The sequence below is a fragment of the Engraulis encrasicolus genome, chromosome 12, assembly GCF_034702125.1.
Source record: "Engraulis encrasicolus isolate BLACKSEA-1 chromosome 12, IST_EnEncr_1.0, whole genome shotgun sequence".
NCBI lineage: Eukaryota > Metazoa > Chordata > Actinopteri > Clupeiformes > Engraulidae > Engraulis > Engraulis encrasicolus.
In genome coordinates, this window is record NC_085868.1 from 25,719,776 (window position 1) to 25,727,240 (window position 7,465).

Here is a 7,465-nt window from a genome sequence, read left to right on the forward strand (position 1 = left end):
TGTATTCTGCTTCGCAAGTAGACAAAGCAACTGTAGCCTGCTTTTTAGATTTCCATGAAATCAGTGGACCTTCATCAGTTAGGCTAAAGCAATAGCCTGTTGTGCTTCTCCTATCATTCAAATCTGCAGCCCAATCAGAATCACTATATGCTACAAGTTTCAGGCTTGTCTCACTTTTCTTGTAACATAATTCACGATCCAGTGTACCTTTCAGGTACCTCATCACATGTTTTGCGGTCAACCAATGTTGTTCATTTGGTTCAGACAAATGTTGTGACAGCTTACTCACAACCCAGCTTAAATCAGGTCTTGTACATGTCATTATGTAAATCAGACTGCCTACAACTTCACGGTATGTTTTGGCATCAACAGGATCAGCATCACTGTCATGTTCAATTTTCTGTTCACAGGGGGTTGACCTTGGTTTACACTGTGACATCCCAAATCGCTCGAGTACCTTTGATATGTACCTTGTCTGATTCATTTTCACCATTCCATCTTTCTGTTTGAAATCAATTCCTAAGAAATGTCTCAATTTTCCTAGATCCTTCATGTTAAACTTCATAGCAAGTGTTTTCTTCACATCATTCAGTAATTCATCATTACTGGCGGCAATAAGTAAATCATCTACCCAAATGACCAGTATTGCTCTCTCTTTTCCAGCTTGTTTGGTATACACACAGTGGTCGGCAGGATTTTGCACAAATTCATTTTTAGTCAAGTAATCACTAAGCATTTTGTTCCAGTTCCTACCGGATTGTTTCAAACCATATAGTGACTTGTTAAGTTTACAGACCAATTTTTCACTTGTGTCAGATTTCACTTCAAATCCCTCTGGTTGTTCCATGTACACGTCACAATCTATAGGCGCATGCAGATATGCGGTCTTGACATCCATCTGATGCAATTCAAGATCATATTGTGCGGCCATTTGCATCAGGATTCTAATTGACGTTAAGTTGGCGGTAGGAGAAAATGTTTCCTTGTAGTCTATACCCATCACCTGATTGTAACCCTTGGCTACATACCTGGCCTTATAGGTTTCTGACTGATCTGCATTAGACTTAATGGCATAAACCCATCTGCCCCCCACTTCATGTTTACCCTCTGGTAGGGTGGTCAGGGTGAATGTATCATTTTCCTTTAATGACTCAATTTCCTCCTGCATGGCTTTAGCCCAAACCTCAGCCTTTGGTGAACTCATAGCCTCCTTGAATGTTTGTGGCACATCACACATCCTGTAACAAAAATCAACACTGATTGACACCTGATCATTTGACTGAGTATCCGTGACGTACTCTGAGAGATACTGTGGTGCTCTCCTATCTCTCCTAGGGTAACGTGTCTCAGCCTCTTCTATTTGGATCTCTTCAGGAGTATTTACACTATCAGAAGTTCCCTGGGAATCTTCTGAACTCTCTGCCTCCTGCCTAGTCGCATCATCCGCACTGGCCCTGGGTGCCGCGTATCTTCTCTGAGTAAAATCATTCGTCTCTGTGTCTGTCTGGGTTTCTTTCTCTATGCCACTCTTTGTAATGAACTTCACCAATCGATGTTTGAAAACTTTCCGTGTGTTGGGATAGTAGACTAGATATGAGGGGCTATTCTTGTCATAACCTACAAACACTCCCTTTTCACATCTCGAGTCTAATTTCTTCTTGTCATGTTTGTATGCATAGCACACCGATCCAAATAGTCTCATCCGAGATAAATTTGGTTTCTTCCCTGTAAGCAGGTAATATGGGGTTTGTTTTGTCCTGTTGCTAAAGCACCTGTTGCGTATTACTGCAGCAGTCATCACGGCATATGTCCAGAGCTCTTTGGGCAAGTTGCTCTCAATCAACATGCATCTCGCCATATCAAAAAGTGTACGCCAATTCCTCTCTGCCGTGCCATTTTGATGTGGCGAGTACGGTGCAGAGGTTTCGTGTCTAATGCTATTTTTTGACAGCAAAGACTGAAAATCCTGTCCTGTGTATTCGGTGCCATTATCCGATCGAATGCACTTCACTCTCCCATATGGGGATATATCAGCAAGAAACCGCTCTGTGGCCTTTGTGGTGTCACTCTTAGCTTTCAGGAAATACACAAACACTGTGCTAGAATAGTCGTCTGTAAAAGCTAAAGCATATTTGAATCCATCCTTTGCTACTGGGTCAACTGGACCAGCTAAATCTGTGTGAATTAGCTCAAGTGGTGCTTTTGCACGGCTATCAGGTTCTCTGTTCCTGCTTTGCACAAATTTACCCTTTGTGCAGGTTTCACAGCTCAATTTGGACTTATCAAATTTCCCCTTTATCTGCATTCCCTCTACCACATCTTGCAACTTGGAAACATCGTCATAATTGCAGTGGCCTAGAATTTCGTGCCAAGTCTGAATGTCATAACAACCATTGCAAAAATCACCATCATTACCTTCATTGCTCACAGTGTCCAAGTAGTACAGTCTGTTGTGTTCAACTATGTCGAACTCAGTACCACTCTGATGAACGAGTTCATCATGACCCTGCTGAAACTTGATTGAAGCTCCGTTGGCTGTTGCCGCTTTCACCGAGAAGATATCTTGGGGGTAGGTCGGGATGAACAGCGCGTCTCTCAGCGTGGCTTTCACCGTTTCCCCCTCTCGACTCACCAGGCTCACCTCCGCGTCGCCCCTCTTCAGTGCCACGCCGTTGGCTCTGGTGCCGTCCGCCAATTCAATGAAGTGCTTCTCGGGTTGGAATGTGGGGTCGAATTTTCTGAACTTTCTGATGTCTGTGATAATGTGCGACGTTGCTCCGGTGTCGACCATCAGCCCTCCATGTCTCAATCCGCCTGCCTGGCGGTGGCTCGCTTGGAATAAGTATGCGTGCTCCTCACTTCGTTCGTCAGTCACCTGTTTCACGTCGTCTTTTCTTCTGCGACGGCACTGCGATTCTTTATGCGACGCACTTCTGCAATGCCGGCACCATTGCTTCTCCTGTGGGTCTTTTGGACACGCTCTGGACATGTGTCCCTTCACCCCGCAGTTGTAGCAGACAATGTCGGCCCCTCTGGCGATCTCTCTCCCTCGTGCTGCGGCACTCGCCTTCATCACGTTGTCATCCGAGCTTGCACGATACTTCTCTGTGTCTTCGAAGCTCCTCAGTTTGGTTTTAAAGTCAGCAAAAGTCACATGTTCGTCACCTTGTGTAATGTGGATCGTAAACGGCTTGTAAGACTCGGGTAGTCCTTTTAGTATCATGGCAATCAACAGTCCGTCACTCAATCTTTCCTCAGCATTTCGAAGTGCTGTTATCGCCGTTTCTGCCCTAATGATGTAGTCCGTAACACTTTCATCTGCACTTTTCTGCAGGGACGTTCGTTCTGTGTACAGGCTAATCACTCTTGGCTTGCCCTTACCCGCGTAGTGGTCTCTCAGTATCGCCACAGCCTTTCTTCCATTGTCCATAGCATCTCTCATCACTAGCGAGAGGCTTTGGTCGTCCAAGAACTGTATCATTTCTGCATATACCTCTTCAATTTTCTTTATGTCTTCTTCGATGTGGTTGCCCTCGTCGTCTTCGTCATCCGAGGCGGGCTTGTTCAAGATGGTGTCCTTCAGCCCAAGCAAACGCAGGTGACCGAGAAACTTGGTCTCCCAAAGTTCGTAATTTCGTTCATCTCCGTTGAAGCATAATCTACTCCACCTACTCCCTACATCATGATGCCTGGGCCCATAACCTGTTGGCGCAGCCATTTCACTTTACTTAAACTTTGTAAGACTAATGCTCCTGGATGAAACATGACACGCTCTCATATTGGAAACCGGAAAAAGAATGGGTTTATTTCGTTCACACATTTTATAGGGAACGGCAAGTAGTGCGTAGTGACGTAGGTCGACAGGAGATCACACACCTTAACAGGGCTTAATACAGTTAAAATCGTTGGCTGGGGTTTATAAAGATGGTAAAGTGTCTTATTTTTCATGTTAAGCGTTGTCTTGCTTTCAGACAAGTTAAAAGAGGGAGAATGTAGCTAAGCTAGTGAAAGTCGATGGATCACTGTAGCATGTAGCATTTCACTAGCTTAGCGACATGCTCCCTCTTTTAACTTGTCTTAAAGCAAGACAACGGCTTACATGAAAAATAAGACACTTTACCACCTTTATAAAACCTGGCCAACGATTTGAACTGTATTAATTCCCAAAATAGTGGCATACCCCTTTAAGACTGGAAGCAGCTTCTGTACAGCACAACCTTTAAAGGTGCATTGCTAACAAATATATATTACACAGTGCACCTTTCAGACCAGTTGTCACGTTATGTGCGTATTTATCTTCAGTAGCGTTAACAATTCTGACATTCTTTTTTTTTAGACCTGTTAGGTCTTAATGAATTTTAACCTACATCTAGACTCTGCCTGATGAAGGTCTAAGGACCGAAAGCTTGCAAGTCAAGTAAAGCTTCTTTGTACAAAAATAGCCCTGAAGTGTGCGGATTGTCTTCTTTTTATATAGAAATTTCTACTGAATCCTGCACCTTCTAAACAGATGAGCGGTGGCCTATCACAACTTAACCTACATCTCATGAAAGACAAGACAACGCTGACGTGTGTTGAAGAGAATTAATCCCTGGGTTACAATCCCTCTACAATCGAGTTTATAGGCCTAATGCCCTCTTAACCACACTAATGCTCTGTTCAATTATTTATCCACCTCAGTAGAGTATCCCCTGGGGCTTGTGTTAAGCAGACTGCTGTACTATAGGATGCTGCAGAGGTGGGGGACATGGACGGCGTCAGCGACTAAGAGGGTCAGTTGTCCCTGGCCCAGGAAGAGAGGGTGGGGCCCAGAATTGGGTTTTCATTATATTGCATGTATTGGGTCGGGGGCCCTTTCAGATGACTGTCAGTGGCCCTGATGGTGCGGATGACCTTGGTGGTCTGAGTGTCCTTGAGAGTGTGTGTCTCTCTCGTCTCGCTGCTGTCGAGGAGGACGACGAGACACTGCTGTCAAGTCAGTCAGCCGGATGCTTTTGACAAGGAGGTCAAGACGAAAGCCGATGAGGACACCGGAGGGGAAGAGAGAGAAAAGGAATGCACCCGACACCTTACCATCCATCCCCACATCCCAACCCACACCATCCACCCACACGCAACACTCAACACCCACACACCTCCGGTCTCTGTCTCTCCACTGACACCTTACCATCCCCACCAGCGCCGCTGACAGCTTTGACCGGGCCCAAGACAACGTCATCTGAAAGCCCCCCTCCCAACCAACACATACAATTCTGGGGCCCCCTTTCTGCCTGGGCCCATGGCAACTGACCCCTTTGACACCCCTTTGATCCTCACATCGCAAACACCCATGCCTTGCCCAACGCCTACACATCCGGTCTCTCTGTCTAATGCGACACCATTCAGCTGTTTAAAAAAGGAATAAAAAATCAGTCAGCGTTCAGATTTAGCAGTAATGTATCCTGAAGGCTATTCATTGAACTGGGCAGCGCGTATCTCACATATAGACACTGTGGTTAAATAAAAATCAATGCGACCTCAGCAGTTTGGTGTGCAATTGCAGGCATAGATGTGGAGTGCAATGCAGGACGGCATGCAACTCCTGTCACCGAGGAAGAAATAGGGATGATGATGATTATTGGTATTGGTTAGACCATCTGTGATGTATTTTTATGGAAATGTCGAAAGTGTTCATGGTGCATCATAATGCTTTAGTCAGTGTAAAACACTGTATTTATTTATTTATTTATTTGTTTGTTTGTTTGTCTGTTTATTTATTTGCATTGTATGGTCCTATTACACATTCTTCTGTTTTGCGCTTTTTTTTTTAAGAGTTCAGTTGAAACCTTCAGTTGAAACATTGTCTCCCCCTGCAGGTTTGCTTGTGATATTTCACTATTCCGAGAAACACATGCAACCTATGCACAGTTACTCTGCACAGCGCATTCAGTATTCATTGGGCAAACTACAAGCACTCACAACAAAAGCTGCATCACGTAGGTCATAGGTCATGCTTATAGAGCCCAAATCAGGCTCCAAAATAGGTATTTCAGTACTTTCTACAGTGCTGACATTCCTTCAGGGAGGCAGTTGTCAAAGAACATCACAGTTGACTCTGTGTCATAGTTTATAGAGCTGTACTTACCTGAACGCTGTGAAATTATATCAGGTTTTTTGTTATTTCGTATTATTACATTTCTAAGATTGTAATTTCTAGGATTGTCATATTTCATGTGAAACGGCATAACATTATAAGATGGATAAGATAAGGATAAGATGGCCTAGTGTAAACTTCAGAGTAACGCACCTGTCACAATGCGGTTTCATCCACATGTTGTGCTTACATAAACGGATGAATAAAATATCCACATACATGCAATTAAAGCCTAATAGAAGAATATGGAGAGTCCTCATTATCTTAAATAAATGACACCTGTGGGCCTTCTGTGCGCCAGGTTTATCACTTACCTCTGTTCTTGGAATACTCCCCTGCTCTGCTTTACCAATGACTACCAGGGAATCCTTGCAATGGAATGTAAGGCACACACCTGTGTTCCTGTTCTTCCTGTGAATGGCACATCACAGCACTGCTGGAAACAATTACCCATCCAGGACTTTGTCAGAGGTGAAGGGAGATGGAAATGTAGATTTCTGGGATGAATCCAAACTGTGGACAGGTGTGCTGCAATGCCTCACTGAAGGGGAACATAGCTCTTCAACTGGAGCCTATCTCCCAGAACAGATGTGGGTGTCATGGCCCAGCGATTGCTGTTCTTGACTGCCCTCTAGTGGAGAAACAAATGGACTGAAAAGTTATCCATGAACGCTGGTGCAGCAGGCTTATGGTCATACAGTCTCTCTCTCTCTTTCTCTCTCTCTCTCTTTCTCTCTCTCTCTCTCTCTCTCTCTCTCTCTCTCTCTCTCTCTCTCTCTCTCTCTCTCTCTCTCTCTCTCTCTCTCTCTCTCTCCCTCCCTCTCTCTCTCTCTCCCTCTCGCACGCATGCACGCACACACACGCGCACACACACACACACACACACACACACACACACACACACACACACACACACACACACACACACACACACACACACACACACACACACACACACACACACACACACACACAAACACACACACACACACACACATGCCCCCATCTGGTGAGCAGGGTCCTTGAGGGATTTCAGACATAACTTGAAATTTGAACAGAACAGAGCAGAGCAGAACAGAACAGCAACAGAGCAGCAACAGGGCCGGGCGGCCTCATCTGGAGCTGTGTGAGCAGCACAGCCAGGCCCACCGACAGGGGGGGACAAAGGGGTCAGTTGTCTCGTTCCCAGGGAATGGAGGGGCCCGGACTTGGGACCCCATTACATTGTAGGTATTGAGATGGGGGCCTTTTTAGATGGTTTTGTCCTGGGCCCAGCAAAAGCTGTCAGCGGCCCTGAGCACAGCAGCAGAATAGGGCTGCCTGGATCATCTG